The sequence below is a fragment of the Leopardus geoffroyi genome, chromosome C2 (assembly GCF_018350155.1).
Source record: "Leopardus geoffroyi isolate Oge1 chromosome C2, O.geoffroyi_Oge1_pat1.0, whole genome shotgun sequence".
Taxonomy (NCBI): Eukaryota; Metazoa; Chordata; class Mammalia; order Carnivora; family Felidae; genus Leopardus; species Leopardus geoffroyi.
The window spans coordinates 122,303,766-122,323,098 of NC_059333.1; the positions used below are offsets into that span (position 1 = coordinate 122,303,766).

At 43.1% G+C, this 19,333-nt stretch overlaps 1 protein-coding gene across 14 annotated transcripts in view; it reads right to left on the bottom strand.

The window, feature by feature from the left end:
- The window catches only part of ZBTB38 (zinc finger and BTB domain containing 38), a 172,493-nt gene that overhangs the window by 38,776 nt on the left and 114,384 nt on the right, over positions 1 to 19,333 (bottom strand). Inside the window, exon 1 of one of the 14 annotated variants that reach the window (XM_045503466.1) lies at positions 11,575 to 11,990. The exons of 12 other annotated variants lie outside the window; for them this stretch is intronic. The gene's annotated coding sequence lies outside the window, so the exon portion shown is untranslated. Of the gene's footprint in view, positions 1 to 5,196; positions 5,205 to 11,574; positions 11,991 to 19,333 lie in introns of those variants that run through there. One more of the 14 variants, XM_045503467.1, reaches the window with a different exon arrangement.

Sequence of the window (19,333 nt, forward strand, 5' to 3'; positions counted from 1 at the left end):
CATGCATGTTGCCATTTGTAACAACATGGATGGATCTAGAAGGTATAATGCTAAGTGAGATAAGTCAGAGAAAAACAAATACCATATGATCTCACTCATATGTGGAATTTAAGAAATAAAACAAGTGAGGGGCACCTACGTGGCTCTGTTGGTTAAGCATCCGACTCTTGGTTTCAGCTCAAGTCATGGTCTCACAGTTCATGAGTTTGAGACCTGTGTTGGGCTCTGCGCTGGCAGCACAGAGCCTGCTTGGGATTCTCTCTCCCTCTCTCTGCCCCTCCCGCATTCATGCTGCTTCTGTCTCTCTCAATATAAATAAATAAACTTAAAAAAATAATAAAACAAGTGAACAAAGGGGGAAAAAGACAAACAAAAAAACCAGACTTTTAAGTACAGAGAGCAAACTGGTGGTTACCAGAGGGCAGGTGGGTGGGAGGATATATGAAACGGATAAAGGGGATCAAATGTGATGCGCAGTGAGCAATGTATACAATTGTTGAATTGAAACTAATATAACACTGTATGTTAATTGTATTTCATTAAAAAAATACTGAGTCTAGTCACAGGTTCCTAAATTGGCACAATTTAAAGGCACAGTGGCTCTTGTTCTGGTTCAAGGATCTTATCTCTGTTCTTCCCGGCACCTAGTTCTTGGTATTTTCTCTATATATTTTAAACCATAAGCCTGGAATGGCCAAAGCCTACCAACTAATATTCTAGTAAGAGATAGTATATTATATAAGAAATACATAGTATGTTAGTATGTAGGGATCTAAATTAAATTCAAACTTAACCTTACTCTGTGTCATGTATTCTGTTCTGTTTCATTTTAAAAATGCTAATAGCAACTCACTCAACTAATTTCACTATACACTAACAGATCGCTCCTGCAGTTAAAACCAAAAAAACCCCTCTAGTCTAAAGGTCATACTAACGAGCTGTTCATCCAGCCTATCTCTCTCTCTTTTTTAAAATTTATTTTGAGAGTGAGACAGAGAGAGAGAGAGAGAGAGAGAGCAAGTGAAGGAGGAGCAGAGAGAGAGAGAGAGAGAGAGAGAGAGAGAGAATGAGAATCCCAAGCAGGCTCCACACTGTCAGCACAGAGCCAGATGTAGGGCTTGATCTCATGAACTGAACCATGAGATCGTGACCTGAGCTGAAATCAGAAGTTGAATGCTTAACCGACTGAGCCAACCAGGCAAGCGCCCCCAGCCTCTCTAGTGGCAGTGTCTTCCTAGCACTGAAGTACAACATTTAACTCACAGCATTCATTCAGCTGTGGAGAGACCAGATGGCCAAATGAAGAATTTCTTTTTACCCTTTTCTGAAGCTGTTATAAGTTGTGCCCATTATGTTATTTAGTGTCCTTTATACTTTAGGATCCATTTGATTCATTCTTTGATCTCATCCAGCCACAGGAAAAAGGGCATTAATACTAATAAATGCTTCTATTTCCAAGACAAGGAAGCTTAGAACTAACTTTTATCATCAACTGTTGTAGCCATTGTTAGCTTGGATTTCTGGTGTGACTAGTGTCTCATTTTCTTCATTTAATATTAGTTCTTTTCTACTTGTGTACTGTGCCTTTAATTGTAACCGTCCATGAATCTTTTTTAGAAATGTGAGGGATTAAGTCTATAAATAGAAATGGAATTAAACGAAATGGAACCTACGGCTTCCTCTATGCCCCTGAAGGAGAGGGGGTCACCCCTGAACAGGTGGCAGGAGTCCGTTCTTCATTGGTTACAGATCAATGACATATTTTGCTGATGCTTCTTTTGCCTTCCATGAGTTCTCTGCTCTGGGCCCCTGGAGGATCCACTTTCTCTCCTGCCTCATTTATTCACATCCTGTTTGGCTTTTCTGAAGCCCATACGTTATTTCAATTCTTTATCCAGCCTGACTGGATAGTCTCAGATCTGGCAAAACACATACTATATGATTTTAAAAGGTGGTTTCCCTCTCAGTTTAGTTCCATGCTGACATCTGTTTTGGCCTTCCACCTCAAAACTACTGCTTCTTCCAAAACATTCCAACTCACAGCACTCTTAAACTCCCACTAGGCCCTACCTCCACTTGGGGAATACAGTATTTCACATCAAGCCAATGAACACTCCAGGATGTTAGATGATAAGCACCCCCTCACTTCTGTAAGATTCTCTGATTCTTCTCTTAGGCTGTTCAATTAGGATGGTTAGTAAAAGGCCAAATGTTAACATTTAATAATATCTTTTTTTAACGTTTGTTTTTGAGAGAGAGAGAGAGAGTGCGAGCAGGGGAGGGGCAGAGAGACAGGGGGACAGAGGATCCGAAGCAGGCTCTGCACTGACAGCAGAGAGCCTGATGTGAGTCATGAACCATGAGATCATGATCTGAGCCAGTGAGATACACAACCGACTGAGCCACCCAGGCGCCCCCACATTTAATAATATCTTAATCATACTCACAGTTAGAATAATGCATCTAATAGAGAGCATCATTATATAGGTCATTAACACACTGTTGTAACTATGGAATATCCACGTACGACACTATTCAAAAGGGGGATGATCTACCACAGTGTGGCAGAAATCCTTTTATAATCAGAGTAACTATGCAGCACTTCAATCTAAATTCTTGGCACACACATAAAAACTTCATTCTTGTGTCACTCTTCCCCAGCACATGTGTTACTGTCTAACATGGCTAGACACAGTACTCAGAGCTGGAAATACTGAGGAATAGGAGACAAGTCTCTTTCCTCAAGGAGCTCAGAGTCTAGGGGGAGAAAGAGAAGTGTCAACTAATAATTGCAATCCATGATGGTAGGCTTTATACTAAAGGTACGTACAAAGTGTTAAAGGATGAAGGGCCAACTTGTTATTTACAGGGGCCCTGGAAAGCTTGGCATCAATCAATCAATAAAACAGGAGTGTGGGATCAGGGAAATACAAATCAAAACCACACTCAGATATCACCTCACGCCAGTCAGAGTGGCCAAAATGAACAAATCAGGAGACTATAGATGCTGGAGAGGATGTGGAGAAACGGGAACCCTCTTGTACTGTTGGTGGGAATGCAAACTGGTGTAGCCACTCTGGGAAACAGTGTGGAGGTTCCTCAAAAAATTAAAAATAGACCTACCCTATGACCCAGCAATAGCACTGCTAGGAATTTACCCAAGGGATACAGGAGTACTGATGCACAGGGGCACTTGTACGCCAATGTTTATAGCAGCACTCTCAACAATAGCCAAATTGTGGAAAGAGCCTAAATGTCCATCAACTGATGAATGGATAAAGAAATTGTGGTTTATATACACAACAGAGTACTACGTGGCAATGAGAAAGAATGAACTATGGCCCTTTGTAGCAACATGGATGGAACTGGAGAGTGTGATGCTAAGTGAAATAAGCCATACAGAGAAAGACAGATACCATATGGTTTCACTCTTATGTGAATCCTGAGAAACTTAACAGAAACCCATGGGGGAGGGGAAGGAAAAAAAAAAAAAAGAGGTTAGAGCGGGAGAGAGCCAAAGCATAAGAGACTCTTAAAAACTGAGAACAAACTGAGGGTTGATGGGGGGTGGGAGGGAGGGGAGGGTGGGTGATGGGTATTGAGGAGGGCACCTTTTGGGATGAGCACTGGGTGTTGTATGGAAATCAATTTGACAATAAACTTCACATATTGAAAAAATAAAATAAAATAAAAAACAAACAAACAAACAAACAAACAAAAAAACAGGAGGGTGGGAAAGGCATTCTAAGCAGAAGGAACACCACAGGCAAAACAAACAAAAAATGATGAAAGGGTATATGCACTCAGAGACTGATGAGTGGGTCTGTGTGATGGCGGGACAGCGTGTGCACATGGTCTGTCCCCAGGATCCCCAGCAGTGCCAGACATGTGGCAGGCCTCAACACCTTTCTGTTGAATGACATGGGCTAGGAAAGGAAGGGTCATAAAGACTCTAAAGTACTCCTCATGGTAAATTTTATATTCTAGGTTAAGAGGGAACCACTGAAAGTCATAATCTATTCCAGATTTGACCTGGAAAAAAAACAAACCCCACTCACTCAGGCTGCCGTGTGCTGAAACAATCAGAGAGGAGGGGCAAGCTGGCTGCAGGAGACCAGGTGGGTAGGCCATCCATGGTCCAGCTGAGAAGCAGCCCATCCATCCAGACAGAGTGAGAGGCGGGGGCAAGCAGACAGCCCTACCACCAGCTAAGGAAGGGAGTGGGGGGTGGTATCTGGACTTAGAATAGATTTTCATTCCCTCCACCAACATTTATGGAACAACTGTTAAGTACATGGTATCAGACTAAACGTTACAGGAAGACAAGAGTTCATTCCACATTTGAACAGATGTTTCCTGAATACCTACTATATGCTTTGGGACAGTAGTTCCCAAACCTGGCTATGCATCACAGTCACCTGGGAAGCTTTAAAATAGTATAAATTGATAGATTTTCCCCTCCCCTGCTCCCACAGAAATTCTGGTTTAGAACAGCTGGGGAAAGACCCTGGAATCCAATGTATTTTTTAAAAATATTTTTCATGTTTATTTATTTTTGAGAGAGACAGAGAGAGAGAGGGAGGGAGGAGTACAGAGAGAGGGAAACACAGAATCCGAAGTAGGCTCCAGGCTCTGAGCTGTCAGCACAGAGCCCGATGCAGGGCTCGAACCCATGAACTGTGGGATCAGGGCCGGAGCCGAAGTTGGGCACCCAACTGACTGAACCACCCAGGCACCTCTGTATGTTTTGTATTTGTACTGATTTAGTGAATAAGGAAAACATTAATATGATACCAAATTCAAAAGACACAACACATAAACTTGATGAGTCTCTTTCCCACCTTGTCTCAGAGATTCTTCAAGTAGTTTTTATCAACCAGCTAGAACCAGGCCCAGTGGGCTGACACTAAAACCCTGTGCCATAAAATATATACAAATTCTGCCTTCAAAGCTTTGTGGTGCAGCAAGGGGTATAAGATGTGCTTATGAAACGCTCATAACAAAGACACACAAATGTGTGGAATCACACAAGCAGGCAGGTTGGAAGAAGGCAGTGGCATTCTGGGGAGGAGCTTGGGAATAGGGGTGAGGGAAGGCACAGGGAGACACTCGTCAAAGCCCTGGAGGAGAAAGTGCCATGTAGTGGATCTTGAGGGTAGAATTTAGTTCTGCAGATCTAAACAAAGGGAAGGGAACCTCACTCAGAAAGAGGCACAGAGTTTCATGCCCTCAAAAAGCTTATAATCCAAGAGTCAGTGTAACAGTTCAAAGAATCTAAATCTGCAAATACAAATTGAAAAAGCAGTGAAAGTTGTTGAAGGTGGACCTTAAAGTCTTTAAGACTTTAGAACCCTCTAGAACCTCCTTTTTGATTTTACCTCCCACCTGAACCACTTCCCACCACAGTCACGGGGTCATCTCAGATGGTGCCAAAGCTAAAAGCCATATCCTACGTGTTCAAAGGGCAATAAAGAAATCACTTCAAAGTCTGTAGACCCACAGACCCACAGTAGGCCACAGGTAAATCTGGCCCCCACAGGTTTTTCTGACCAATCTGGTTTTTGGAACCACGTTTTTGACTAAACTGGGCTGACATTGAAAAGAGTAAGATTTGGGGCGCCTGGGTGGCGCAGTCGGTTAAGCGTCCGACTTCAGCCAGGTCGCGATCTCGCGGTCCGTGAGTTTGAGCCCCGCGTCGGGCTCTGGGCTGATGGCTCAGAGCCTGGAGCCTGTTTCCGATTCTGTGTCTCCCTCTCTCTCTGCCCCTCCCCCGTTCATGCTCTGTCTCTCTCTGTCCCAAAAATAAATAAACGTTGAAAAAAAAAATTTAAGAAAAGAGTAAGATTTAACATAAAAACCAATATACCTTTTTTGAACAACAGGAAGAGTGGGCAAAATGGTTGTTGTCCGCCTGGCAAGAAGGACTGGGTGCCTCATAGCTGTGTCCCCTCATCACAGCCACCTGCACTCACACACTGCCTGCCCATGCTCTTACGGCCAAGTGACTTCTCTCTGTAACCTGACCAGCCTGGCCCCGTTAGCTGGTTTCCTTTGTTGTGACTGATAAGAACATAAAGGGAAATAACATTAGACCCACAGATCTTATCATACATACTTACTTTAAAGATCCCCCCAAAATTAAAATTCAGACTTATAAGTGAGTTTTTGTGTGTTTGGGGTGGAGGGGGTAGTCATCCTCGGCAAAAACAGTATTCTTTGACCTAAAAAAGTTAACTGACCTCCTCTACACTATTTCTTTATAGAGAGTAACTTAACACTTAAGCCTTAGGAATTCCTGCCAATGGAAAGCCCACAAAAGACCTCAGAAAAAGAAATGTAGGATGGAAAGGAGATGAGATTTAATTTACATGTAACTTTTTAAAATGTTTTCTAAACAGCAAGCTTCATGTAATACATTCACTTCTCTCAGTAGTATTACTGAGATGGGATAGACAAACATGAAAAAGGCTAACAACAAATGTTATAGATGCAAAAATTTTGGTGGGCCTACCTACATTTCTTTTTTTTTTAATTAAATTAAATTTTACATATTTTTTAAATATTTATTTTTGAGAGAGAGAGAGAGAGAGAGAGAGAGCGCGCGCAACCGGGGTAGGGACAGTGAGGGAGACACAGAATCCAAAGCAGGCTCCAGGCTCTGAGCTGTCAGCACAGAGCCAGATGCGGGGCTCAAACTCATGAACCACAAGATCATGACCTGAGCCAAAGTTGGATGCTTAACTGACTGAGCCACCCAGGCGCCCCTAATTTTTTATTTTAGAGAGACAGCGCCCAAGAGTGGGGGAGAGGGGCAGAGGGAAAGAGAGTGAGAATCTTAAGTAGGCTCTGTGCTTAGCCCAGAGTCTGATGTGGGGCTTGATCCCACAACCCTGGGATCATGACCTGAGCTGAAATCAAGAGTCGACGTTCAACTGACTGAGCTGCCCAGGCCCCACATAAACTAATTTGTAATTAGATAATTAAGTGACTTTATAAATATATGAGCATATGCTATATAAAATACTTACACAGTCATATTTATCTATAAAAACACACATATAGATATCTATATGTATATATACAACATAAGCATGTGATATACACATATATCTATGTGTACATACACATATACGTGGACATTTGAAAGACAAAAGGAGTGCAGCTAATAACTACGCTAGAGAAACAGGTATACATTGGGACTGCACTTGAGGAAATAAGGATGAATATTCATCCTTTATTTATTTATACATATATTCATATATATACATGTGTATATATATGTATATATGTCTATATATAAAAATAAAACATAAACCTCTACGTAAACATAAAATTCTGTATTATAGTACAAGTACATATGTGTATGTTTACAGAAAGTATGATAAACATACTTTATAATTATACTTTATATAAATGCCATTGGGAAATTCTAGTTCATTCACATATTTAGAATCTTCTGATCCTTTCGTCTCCTGCCATATTTCAACCTTATCTAACACATATACATACATATAATGCAAAGATGGACACTTAAATAAGATACTTTTGAAGATTAAATTACCACTTCTTCACCAGCTTTTATTTATTTATTTATTTATTTATTTATTTTTAATTGTTTTTTTTTTTTGAACACTTATTTATTTTTGAGACAGAGAGAGACAGAGCATGAACGGGGTAGGGTCAGAGAGAGAGGGAGACACAGAATCTGAAACAGGCTCCAGACTCTGAGCTGTCAGCAGAGAGCCTGACGCGGGGCTCGAACTCACGGACAGCAAGTTCATGACCTGAGCCAAAGTCGGCTGCTCAACCGACTGAGCCACCCAGGCGCCCACTTCACCAGCTTTTAGGATGAACTATATTTAAAACAATAAAATCAATCTATGCTCATGGTAAAATATTCAAACAGTGCAGAAGTGTATTAAAGTACAAAGCAGAAGTCCTGTTCTCTGTCCTAGCCTCCCCTCCCCCACATCGATGCACCTACGGCACCCACAGCATGCATCCTCCTTAGATGGATACCTTTTTTCTAACTTTGGAAGATCTGTACACTACATCTGTATAAAACCTCTAGGAGAAAAATTATTTCCTCTTGAGTTTCTTCTACCCTAGCCTCTAGCTCCTCTGCCTGGCAATTCCTTAAACTTACCCATCTCAGGTGACAGCCCACCTGGGCACCCTTCGTCTTCTGGAACGCCTAGATTCTGGCTCCCACCTTTATGAAACGTGAAGTGTTATGCATTTGTTCATGTTTCTATTCTTCCCTATTTGCTCCTCGAGTGCAAGGTCAATCTAACTCATCTTTATTCTCGCGACACCTGTAGGGTACAGTACGTTGTCGACGATGGTGACAATAAGCAAGAGGAGCTGGCTCTTCAGACCCTGAGCAGCAAACAGCTTAAATTACACCCTGTATTTAGAAAAGTTCCTGATTTAAAGCTTTCAAAATTAGAACCAAATGAACCCAAATTCTACTCTGTAGACAGCAAAAGTAAGTAGGAAAATAAAGATTAATTCCTGTCCATTTTCTTCCTAGTTTCCTCCTAATGTGGCAGTTGGCTCCAAGTGTTTCATGGACCTGGAGTCTCCCAAGACCCTTTCAGCAGGTTCATGAGGTCAAAACTATTTTCATAATAACATAAAGATGTCATCTGCCTCCCCACCCCCAACCCCCAGCCATGCTAATATGTGCATTAATGGTACAAAAGCAATGATGGGCAAAAGAGCCAGCACTGTAGCAAGCATCAAGCCAGTAACACCCAGATAAGAAGGTAAAAGTTATTAATTTTATTAAATCTTGGCTACTGAATATACATTTTTTTTTACTATTTTGTGTGATAAAATGGGAGGTACACACAAAATACTTCCAGTGCACTGAAAAACCAATGTCTGCCTTGAGCACTTGGGTGGTTCTTAGAGTTGTGAGCTGAACTAGCCAACTTTTTTTTCATGGAACACCATTTTTACATTAAAAAACGACTGACAGACAAACTATGGTTATTCAGATGTGGATATCTGGGCAAACATTTTCTTGAAAATGAACTAAGCGGGACTGTCACTTCAAGGAAGTAGCCATTTTGTTCCCAGTAATAAAATTTGACTTTCAGATGAAAATCGCAATTCTGGAAAATTTGGTATTTAACACAAACTTTGGCATTCACCGCCATGAGCTCTACATTTCTCAATACATAATGATTTTTCTACAGAGGTTGGTGGTGATGTTAATGAATGTGACTTTTGTATATCGTGCAATGAGTTTGGAAGACAGGCATAGCTCAGTGAACTAACATTTGCCAAATATTGTAACAAAAAACCACGCACATACAGGCAAAAAGGTGTAAGATCAGTAGATTTAACTGTGACAACATATGGAAAGTTCGTTGCTTTGGTTCAAGTTCCATGTCACAGCTAACCTTTAAAAAAACCAACTACCTGTCAAGTTTTGGTGTATTATCAAGGAATATCCACAATTAAATGAAAAGCTATTAGAAAACATCTCCCACTTCCAACGACCTATTTGTATGAGGCTAGATTTTCTTCACATACTTCAACTACAACATACTTGTTCATTGAATTCAGAAGCAAATATGAAAATCTGACTGCCTTTCTATCAAGCTAAACATTATATGTTTGCAAAAATGTAAGATAATTCCACTCTCATTACATTTTTTTGCCTTAGAAAAATTTATTTTTTTAAATGTTATTAAAAATGTTATTTAATCATGACTGTTTATCACAGCTATTTTTCATGAATCGTGATTATTATTTTTTAAATGTTTGTTTATTTTGAGAGAGAGACAGAGACAGCATGAGCAGGGGAGGGACAGAGAGAGGGGTGAGTGACAATTCTGAGCCCTGATGCTGGCCTCAGTCCCATGACTGTGAGATCATGACCTGAACTGAAATCAAGAGCTGGATGCTTAACTGACTGAGCCACCCAGGTGTTCCGAGTTAATTGTTGTTGTTGTTTTTAATCTCCTTTTAAATATTGAATATGGCAAATATTGATAGTTATTTAAGTCAGATAAACAAAAGCTCTTTGGGTCTTCAATGATTTCTAAGAGTGTAAGGAGGTCTTGGGACCAAAACATTTGAGAAATGCTACTCTAACCTATAAGAAGATGTTCAAAATGATTGTTAAGTTCTCTAAAAATTATTTTACTCAATAAGAGAAATCAGATATAGGCTTAAAAGAACGAGAGACAAAGTGAATGAGAATGTAGTAAAATACAAGCAGAAATCCCCAGGAGAAGGAGACCGAGGGATACAGAAACACAGACTGACATACCCACAGTCACAGAGACACATATTTTATAGCTGTCATGAATTTCCCAAGCTTGAAGTCATTACTAAAACCTCTGGAGTCTGAGCATGGCTGAAAAACCAGGGGGCCAAACAGGCCTTCCGCACTATAGGTGCTCAGGTGACAACTGTTCCTTGATTTGCAGGACTGTGGCCCGTCTTATGTTTGCACAATCTAGCACTGCTCGCATTCTTGCCTTCCAAATCTCAAAGGTTAGCTTGCTCACAGAATTTTGTGTGCCCATAACAATTCTAACCATTCATCTATTGAATTAGCCCCCACCCCATTAGATTCTGGAGACTGCTTTTAGGCACTGGTTCACTCATTCTACAACTGAACTTTAAAAAAGGGGAAGAGTACCGGGGTGGCTCAGTTGGCTGAGTGTCTGACTTTGGCTCAGGTTATGCCCCATATTGGGCTGTCTGCTGTCAGCACAGAGCCCGCTTTGGATCCTCTGTCCCCTCTCTCTCTCTCTGTCCCTCCCTTGCTCACACTTTCTCTCTCAAAAATACACATTAACAATTTTTTTTAAAAAGGGAAACAATCCTTAGCAATGATCTGACCAACTAATACTCTCTATTTCCAGTTTATTATATTTTTAAATATCTTTTTATTTTGAAGAGAGACAGAGTGCGTGCACAAGTGAGCACAAGTAGGGGAGAAGCAGAGAGAGAGGGAAACAGAATCTGAAGCAGGCTCCAGGCTGTGAGATGTCAGCATGGAGCCAGACATGGGGCTCAAACCCACGAACTGTGAGAGCATGACCTGAGCTGAAATCAGATGCTTAACTGACTGAGCCACCCAGGCGCCCCTCCAGCTTAATTAAATCTTCCCTCCTCAATTAGTCAAGGCAACTTTACTGAAATATGCAGAAATCAAAAAACATAAAATGAGAGTTTCCATATAGATTTTAACTCTCATGGTACAAAAAAATCTTGGAAAACCTCTTCATTAATCAATAACATATCTATAAATTTGGTGTACTTTTATTAGTAAATCTTTAAGACATGACAAAGAGTGAAGCAATACAACGTCGAGTAAGGCTACTCTCCGGGGCCAGACTGAGGCCCATTTTTCTAAATCTTCTGATCGGAGGAGAAGGCCCAAGGCCCTCCTGCAGCCGCTGGCCACCACCCAATTCCTAACGTACAGAACAACAAAACTGAATCAACAGAGCAACTTTTGCGTCTGTCTACTGCACAGCTCCTTCTATAAAAAGAAACTTAGAAATAAAACCCAACTAAAAAAAGAACACACTGTATTAGGATACTGACCTGGAATTCTGCAAAAGTCAAATGCACAGTCCATTTTGGGGCAGTGAGGGGCCCATATCGAAGTGAAAACTACCACACGGGTCTGCTAGTCCCTGCAGAGAGTGTTCCGACAAAGGACACAGCTTCAGTGAGTCCGGTCCACCACCCCACACACATCCCTGCAGTACGTTTTCTCACAGTCCTGTTGGGTGACTACGTCACACCCTCACATGACAAGGTGTTAGAAACACACGCATCGGATCTCAAAAACAGATTACAAAACAGAAGCCCTTTATAGAGTTCGGCTATGTCTAGGAAAAGGAAAATCCTCTTGATTTCTCTTCTAAACGCAGTCCAAAAAGGGGTAGAGAAGAGCTGCATTTATCAGACTTTAACGCACTTAAACTATCAGATTCAAGAAAGCATGGTGAGGTGAGGAAAGTTTGCTTTTTCAACTGAAATTCAGGCCGTTCGAAAGGCTAACACCAGGAAGCTTCCAGGGTGTATTCAACAGAGAAAGGCTGGCTTGAACAACCTCACCTGAATATATTCTTTTGAAAAGGTAAACATCTGGTCTCTAGACTTGTAGTTGCGTGCATATGGATTGTAAGAACGAGCATTATCAGATTCATGAATGATGCAATGTGCTCAGTTAAATATTTCAAGTTGCTTGTTTGGAAAGATGAAAGGGGGAAAAGGTCCTTGGCTTCTTTTTCCTTTTTGAAACACAACAGTATTTCAGGGAAGTCCATGTACCTTGGGTTCATCTCAGGATCATGCATGCCCAGATATCTGCTTGCTTAGAGAGTGTACCTCTAAGCCCTCCGGTGCTGTGTTTGTTCCTGATCTCAACCAAATTCCACTGACACTCAGCGTCCCTAATGCAGGAGGCATTTTAAATATGAATGCTGCAGGAACCAAGTTACCAAAAAGACCAGAACAGGGTTCCTGTCCTCTGGGACTTCTCATTTCCAGGTGAGCTTATCATAAAGAACTGGTCTCAAAAAACCAAATACCAATATTTTGGAAGCCTGAAGGACCAACTGATTTAATGGCCCTATTCCTCTCAGGTGACTGCTTCCTCTTGGGAAGGACACAAGGAAGAACTGTCAGAAATTTTTGGCTACTGAACAACAATGACCCTCCAGCTGGTCACAAGAACTAAGATGGACTGAACACTAACTGCTGCTTTGGTGTTAAACCATCTAAACCCAGCTCCCCTGGCACCTTCCCTCTCCACCCCCTGCTCCCTCTGTCCCCCAGGTTTCTCAGGACTACTGAATGACAAGGAATCCCAGTTTACACTGGTTCTTTCTGGAGGAGCCAGAAACTGGGCAGGAAGGAGCGAGCACACAACACACACACACAGCATGAAGAGCAGCACTCAGCACACGGTGGGGTTGGTTCAGTGAGTGTGGGCTGGAATCAGCTTGAGAACTGACCATGTCCTGCTCAGCTGGTGGTCTGGAGAGGACTGCTTATGCAGTCCATGCTTCACACAGTACACGGGATGGTCTTTCATAAACACAAATGAGATCAAGTCCACCCCTGCTTAAAACCCTTTGGCGGTGTTCTCCAGACATCAGCACAAAATCCAGAAGCTTCACTGTGGCCTGCAAGGCCCGGTATCGTCCACAGGTCCCGGCTGCTCTCTCCAGACCTGCCTGCTCCCCTCCACCCCACTCTCTGTGCTCACTACATAGGCCTCCTTTTGCTTACTCCACCTGCCAGGTCTCTTCCAGCCCTGAGGGCCTTTAAACACACTGATCCCAGTACTGCCCAGGGCTGGCTCACTCTCATGCTTCAGGCCCAGCTCAAGTGTCATCCGGGGGGATCACCCCAAGTCTCTATCTGATTCTGCTTTCACTTGCCCTCATAATGCCTGGTTTTCCTTCATACCACCTACCTCATCCTGCAATTATCACATGCGTTTGCCTGCTTGTGCATTGTCTGCTCTGCCCACCAGAAGGTAAGCTCCGGGACAGAAAGGACCTTGTGAGTCCTGTTCACTGCTATGTCTACGGGATGCAGCACATGGTAGGTGCTCAGGAAACATCTGCTGAATGACTACATGAAATGGCTAGGCATAAAAAACATGAACGAGGCTCCCCTTGATTGAGAGAGCAACCTGCCCCCCTCCCCTGCATTCCCGATGCCCTGTACCCTGCTCTGCTTTTATTTTTTCCACAGTACCCATGACATTCCAATATACTACGCAATTTACCCCTTTACTTCTTACTGTCCATCTGCCTGCTAGAATTGAAGTGCCACAAGGGCAGTAAACTTTGATGTTCTACACTGATGTATCGTAAGCACCTAGAAAAGTGCCTGACACATAGTAGGCCCTCAGTAAATACTCACTTACTGAATAAACAATCCACACTGTAAATAGATACATGTTTCTAAATCAGCATTAGACATGGGTAGGCACCATAAATACTGCCACATACAATGCCCATCTGTTTGAATTTCCCTAATCAATTTAGGATAAAATTGCTTTTATCTGATGTATTTCAGGTTGCAAAGCACTTCACATACTAATCCTTTTTTTTTTTTTCATTTTATTTATTTTTGAGGTGGGTGGGAGGGGCAGAGAGAGAGAGGGAGACACAGAATCCGAAGCAGCTCCAGGCTCTGACCTGTCAGTACACAGCCCGATGCAGGGCCCGAACCCACAAGCCAAGAGATCATGACCTGAGCTGAAGTCAGACACTTAACTGATTGAGCCACCGAGGCACCCCAAATATTAATTCTTTTAATCCCCTTCAGCATCCTGGGCAGTGGGAAAGTAAAGTGGAGATATTACTATATACTCACAGGGTTAAGTGAATTAACAAACAGAGTTTGTGCTCAGTATATGGAAGCTGATATTATCGTGCCCACGGTATCGAGTGGAAACTGAGCCCAGATCAGTACCGTGCTTACAGAAGAGCTGTCACTTCTGATGACAGCACGGTGCTCAGTCCCCCGCGCTCTACTGCCGCCTCACATGCGCGTGCACACACAGCAGGAGTGAAGACAGAGCAGCACAAAACTGCCCTGCACCGAGTACAAACAGCAGGCGTACTGTATGGGATCACTACTGTGGAAGCCCATAGCAGGAAGAGACCCAGGCCAAGATTCAAGAGCTAGAACCACTGGGGGCAGCCAGCCTAGATCACACACCAGGAAGTAACTAAGAGGGGCACCTGGGTGGCTCAGTCGGTTAAGCATCCGACTCCTGGTTTGGGCTCAGGTCTTGATCTCACATTTTGTGAGTTTGAGCCCCACATTGGGCTCTGCATGGACAGTGTGGAGCCTGCTTGAGATTCTCTCTCTCCTTCTCTCTCTGCCTCTCCTGTGCACTCTTTCTCTCAAAATAAATAAGCTTTAAAAAAAAAAAAAGTAACAAAGAAATGCTGCCTGTCATGAAGCAGAATGTGTCAAGAGTGGTAGCCAAGAAGGGCAGCTGAGGATCGGAGTTAAGGTAAGCAGACACCCTGCCATGGGCAGCAGTCACCAGGGCAACCTGAGCATTGCTACACGTAATGGGCCCCGGCCTAGGACTCTGCATGCTGGCCGGGCAAACAGTGGTGCTGCAGTAGGCATTCTCTAGGTGCCACCTGAACACGTAACACAGTCAGTCATGGTGCCTGCTCCACAGCCCAGAATTTGCTAAACACTCAACACCAAGGCTTTATACCCACGTGTGGCCAACTTAAAATCTTAATATTAAAAGAAGTTGCTTTCTAAAAGTCTATTCAGTCCAAGGACTCAGAAGACAAAGACCAAGGATTTGCACAGCCAGGATTTGTTACTCTGAAGTGTATGTATGTATCAGGAAAATGAATTTTCATTTGCTTCCCCTCCCCAATGAGTATTTAGATTTACCCGCTCATTAGAGGACTGGGCATGATGCAGTCTCAGGGATCATGAAGCTCATGCTAGAGACCTATCAGTCAGGGTACAGCATGAGAGCAATGAGTATGAAGCATCAGGGGAGCACTAGCAAAAGAGAATCTCCAGGGGAGGGTCACTTTGGGTGTGAGCTTTCCCCATGGCAGACGGCAGAGTCCCCCACAAACACAGAACTGAGAGGTGGTCAGTGAGGCTCATTAAAACCCTAAATCCAAATTCCAGTATCTTTTTTTTTTTTTAATTTTTAATGTTTATTTATTTTTTAGAGACAGAGTATGAGTGGGGGAGGGGCAGAGAGACAGGGAGACAGAATCCGAAGCAGGCTCCAGGCTCCGAGCTGTCAGCACAGAGCCCGATGCGGGGCTGGAACCCACAAACCATGAGATCATGACCTGGGCCGAAGTCGGATGCTTAACCCACTGAGCCCCCCAGGTTCTCCCAAATTCCAATATCTTTACCAAGGATTATAAAGTCCTCTGCGACTTAACCGCATTTCCTGCCACTCTAACGTGCATCAGCCTTCTTTCTGTTCATTCAATATGCCTAGGAACTTGTCACTTCAGGGTCTTGCTTCTGCATCCTAGAATGCCCTTCCAGCCCAGGCAGTAGTCCTCTTTTATCTCTATCCAACAATCCTTTCCCCCTCAATTAGGTTCATCTGTTATCTATTCTCAGCATACTTTTCTTTCATAGCACTCGTTACAACTGTAATTAAACATTGACAAATGTGTGCCTTTACCACAAAAGTATAAATTCTATGAGAGCTAAGACTGTCTACCAGTATCCTTAGCTCCTGGCACTGTACTTGGCACAGAACAGGTGCTAACAAACCTTTACTGAATGAATGCAAAAACAAAAAGCACCCAAACATTAAGCTTTCTAAAGCCTACTATACTGGGCACTGTTACCAAGCTTTCTGGATCCAGCATTAGGTCAACAGAAACTGCCCTGCTATTTGTCACCTATGCTAAAAGGTGTGAGTATGTTTGTTGAACATAAAAAAAGCCAAGAAGGCTGTTCTGACATGGTATAAGGACACACACACACACACACACACACACACACACACACACACCAGGTCAACACTGCTAGCCTAAACCTGAGCCGGATAAGACAAGCCAGGGCCATCTATCTATTGCCCACAAAGTTGTCACTGCCCAAACAAGTTAAAACACTGAAACGCAGCTTCAAAACACTGAGAAATGGCTTACTATTACTGCTTTGGCTCAAAAAAAGGGAGAAGAGCAACCCTTTATGCCCTGATATGCTTTGTTCTGTTATAGACAACAGGCCCAAAATGGAATTCCTTATGCTAAGCTAAGCCCCATGTCACCAAACTGAAACTTAACTTAGTTTCACCTCTTCCAGAAATGGAATCTTAAACCAGTCAATCACGAATCAACTTTTATCAGCATTAAGTACCCTGCTAATAAGGCCCTGCCGTCCGCTATATGGAGAGTAACCTTGCAATAACCAATCTGCCTCTTTGCCTAGTGTAACTTCCATATTCTGCTCCCATCTGCCTATAAAATCTCTTGCCTTGCATAGTGCTTTGGCGCTCCTTTTTTTTATCTGCTAGATTGGATGCTGCTCAATTCACAAATTATGGAATAAAGTCAATAAAATCTTTAAAATTTACTCAGATGAATTTTGTTCTTAAATAGTTTAAACTCCAGGGATTTGGCTTTTGTCTCTTGAGTGCTTAGGCTAAGCTGGAAACAAACTTTTAAATTTTTTTTTTTTTTTCAACGTTTATTTATTTTTGGGACAGAGAGAGACAGAGCATGAACGGGGGAGGGGCAGAGAGAGAGGGAGACACAGAATCGGAAACAGGCTCCAGGCTCTGAGCCATCAGCCCAGAGCCCGACGCGGGGCTCGAACTCCCGGACCGCGAGATCGTGACCTGGCTGAAGTCGGACGCTTAACCGACTGCGCCACCCAGGCGCCCCTGGAAACAAACTTTTAAAATAACAACAAAAAAAAAATACTAAAACTTCAAAGTGGTTAACATGTGGGTGTAGTATAAAAAAGTTACTGAGCTATGTTGTGCACATGCACTGGCCCATGACTTCTAACTATGCTGTTGTCCCCTGCTCTTTCGAGCACCCCTCTGGGCAGCCTTCCTCAGGGCTGGTGTAGTGTCACACTGACATCCCACCACAAGTGTATCAATGTCCCCAACGAGACCTGCTCAACTGACAGGAGGAAATTCACCCCCTATGCCAGCCACATGCTGTGCCCACAGCACCTGACGGGCACATCCACGTGCCCAGTACCGTTCTACACACTGTGTACACACCATCCCGATTAAGTTCACAGCAACCTGATTTTGCAAATGAGAAAACTGAGCATTCTGAGAGGCTGTGTCACTTGACTGGGGTCATTTCACTAGTGAGCGGCACAGCTGGGATTCAGACTCAGCAGTGGAACTCAAAGACTAGACTCTCCATTTCAGGCTCAGAAGCACCAAGAAATAAAGAATAAGTTCTTGGTACCAAAGGCTCCTAGGCTCACGACCGCAGCCTACTTACCCGTGTGTGAGTGCCTGGCAAACTTTCAACTGGACTTGAGCAGGGCTGCCAAACACAGGGGGACAGGCCATGCCCTGTGATATGCTGTCAAGAAGAGGAGGCTGAGAGCCAGCTCACGCTCTGCTTGGCCAGGCAGGTACACTGGGGAGGGCTGCATCCTCCTGCCATACGGACGGGGCTGTTTCTTTAAAATGCATAAAGATACCATATGGACCACCAGGTGGCTCTGGGGTGAACATTTTGGGGAAATTCAGAATTTTCCATAACATTCTATTTTTGTGTTCCTAAAAAAAAAAAAAAAAGTAAACTTCAAAGTAATATATGGCACTCATAAATGTTATTATTATTTTTTAAAATATTTTATTTTTATGGGGCACCTGGGTGACTCAGTCGGTTAAGCGTCCAACTCTCGATCTCAGCTCAGGTGTTGATCTCAGGATCATGAGTTCAAGCCCTGTGTTGGGCTCCACGCTGGGCATGAGGCCTACTTAAAAAAAGATTTTATTTTTAAGTAACCTCTACATCCAACGTGGGTCTCGAACTTACAACCCCGAGATCAAGAGTTGCATGCTCTACCATCTGACCCAGTCAGGTGCCCCACAATTGTTATTTTTTTGATCCACTTCTATTTCAAGGTAATATTTATCAAATGCTTACCACTCACCAGTAACTGAGTGCAACACAGGGGCTACCATAAGAAGTGGGTATTGAAAGGGTGAGTGAGGAGATCAGAGCTCCTGAACCAGGAGAACCGAGAGACCCCAAAGCCCTGTATCAATCCATTCACGAAACAAGGCTCTCCCTAAGGATAATTCAGGATGAGGGAGATCACGTCCAATCTGGGATAGTGGCAGAGAGCTTGAACTTTGGTGCCAGGTGGACCTGGCTCCGTCACATTCTGGCTGTGACCTTGGGCACGCTTCTTAAGCTCTTTGCACCTCAGCCTCTTCATCTGCAAAATGGAGCTAAAAATAGAATCTATCAGGGAGCCTGGGTGGCCCAGTCGGTTAAGTGTCCGACTTCGGCTCAGGTCATGATCTCACAGTTCATGGGTTCAAGCCCTGCGTCAGGCTCTGTGCTGACAGCTCAGGGCCTGAAGCCTGCTTCGGACTCTGTGTCTCCCTCTCTCTGTGGCCCTCCTCGGCTCATGCTCTGTCTCTCCTTCAAAAATAAACGTTAAAAAAATTTTTTTTAAAATAGAATCTATCAGGGTTAACATGAGGATTAAATGATAATACCTAAAAGTGCTTTGTGTAGTGTCTGGAACAAAATCAAGCTTGCTAACCATGAGCTATTATTAATATTACTATTACCAATTAATAATTAGTTGCAAATGTCAGTAGGAACAAATA